At 32.8% G+C, this 2,050-nt stretch overlaps 1 non-coding gene across 1 annotated transcript; it reads left to right on the top strand.

The window, feature by feature from the left end:
• The first annotated feature begins 1,706 nt into the window (after positions 1–1,706).
• LOC117030640 (U6 spliceosomal RNA) lies at positions 1,707–1,813 on the top strand. Its single transcript, XR_004424430.1, has one exon. It is a non-coding gene; the product is annotated as a U6 spliceosomal RNA (small nuclear RNA).
• Positions 1,814–2,050: the final 237 nt, after the last annotated feature.

The following is a 2,050-nucleotide window of genomic DNA, read 5'->3' on the forward strand; positions in this document are numbered from 1 at the left end:
CACTTATATTTTGAATCTAAAAACCAAAATAAATTAACAAACAGAAACACACTCATAGACATAGAGAACAAACTGACGGTTGCCAGATGAAAAGGAGGTTAGGGGGTGCGGTACAAAGGGGAAGAGATTAAGAAACACAGATTTGCCGTTACAAAATAGTTATGGAGATGTAGAATATAGCATAAGGAATACAGTCAATAATATTGCAATAACTATGTATGGTGTTAGACGGGTACCAGATTTATCGGGTGATTACTTCATAAGTTATATAAATGTCTAATCACTATGTTATACACCTGAAACCAATATAATATTGTATATCAACTTTAATTGAAAAATAAAGTATTACTTAAAAAATAACGAACTAAAACACAAATTACTGAAGGCTAACTGGCTATTGAAATTGGAGAAATTTGAATAGAAGATAGAACAGCTATGTATGGCTCACTTACCACAAATGGGGAAACTGCAGTGAAGTTCAAAATTATTAATATTTTAACATTTTATTGAATTATTGATGACCAAATTCAAAATCAGATGTGCCCTGCTTTTCTTGTGTCAAGAGTGTTTATTTTGATGAACTATGTATAAGATTAGTTCCATGCAAGTTTTGATGGAGGAAGTGATAAAGAATGTTAATTTTCTTTTTGCTTATTCCCTTAAGCAATATAAGTTTATTAGGTAACTGAAAGAAATTAAAGAAAAACATGGAAATTTTATTTTAATGAAGCCAAATAGCTGGCTTGTGAAAATCTGTTGCAGAAATTAATTTAGCTATTTGTTCACTTCAACAACCCTTTTGGAAGGAAAGCACTCTGAGCTGTCCACTAGAGGCATTTCACAAGGGAGTCAGCCAGAACAATCACGCTGAAAGTCTTCCTAGTTTGATGGTAAGTTCTTGGAGGACAAGTTTCATGCTTTATATAACCTTGTAGCACCTTCACTCCCTATTAAAATTACCATATTAGCTTTGAGGAAAAATAATTTGCTACAAAATTATAGAATCCAGATTCACAGAAACATTCAAGTTAATTCTACATAGGCATATGTTGTGTAAGTATTTTCCTGAAGACTGTTATAATTAACAATATTTTGTAAATAAAAGGCAAGAATTTCTCAGCAGGTTTTACATTAAATATTTTCTATCTTGTGTGTATGTGTGTACATCTGTCTTCTTCTGTAAAGAAAGATAAAATATACATAGGTAAAGATGACTACTGTATTTGGCTGAGTTGGAGGGCTTGTTTTTCTTGTTACCATATTTTTATAAGTTTGTATAGAAACATTTCTCATCTATGAACAGTACATCACGATACTGTAGAAGCTGTTGGCTCAGTTTCCAAATCCTTCCATGTACAGTATTCTAACCCAACACCGACAAGAATTAAAAAATGAATAACTGAATATTATGTTAATTACGAAATTTCATTTTCCTTAAATCTCTAGTCAATTCTTTTTAGAGGTCTTAGCAGGGAAACTAATGAAAATATTGTAACTGCACTGTCCCTCTTCAGAGTGTTTAATCATTTGTATGAAGTGAGTCAGATATTTGTACGCTATATTTGGACCATTCTCTTTTCAATCTGTCTCCATAAAGGAAAACTTATTCTTGGCTAGAACTGGTAGCACTGGCAGGAGTGGTGGGCAGTATTTTAATAACAAAGAAATATTCACCTAAGAAAACTACTCGTCAAAATGTTGTTTGAGTGCTTGCTTAGGCAGCACATATACTAAAGTTGGAACAATACAGAGAAGATTAGCATGGCCCCTGTGCAAGGATGAAACGCAAATTCGTGAAGCGTTCCATATTTTTAAAAAAACAAATGTTGTTTGAAAGTTGCTGGATTTTGATGCCTGAAAAAGGCAATCCAGACAACATGGTTAATCCATAACTCATGAAGACCAATGCAAGTGTGTTGTGGGTATGATAAATATATTAGGATTGGAAGACAGAGTAAAAAAATCTTGCTTAATTTACAACTTTTGGTTTTCTATTGGCCACAGGCCATGGGAATTCGATGAGAAGCAATAGAATTCTTAGCATAATTGC

Source organism: Rhinolophus ferrumequinum, chromosome X, assembly GCF_004115265.2.
Source record: "Rhinolophus ferrumequinum isolate MPI-CBG mRhiFer1 chromosome X, mRhiFer1_v1.p, whole genome shotgun sequence".
NCBI classification, from domain to species: domain Eukaryota; kingdom Metazoa; phylum Chordata; class Mammalia; order Chiroptera; family Rhinolophidae; genus Rhinolophus; species Rhinolophus ferrumequinum.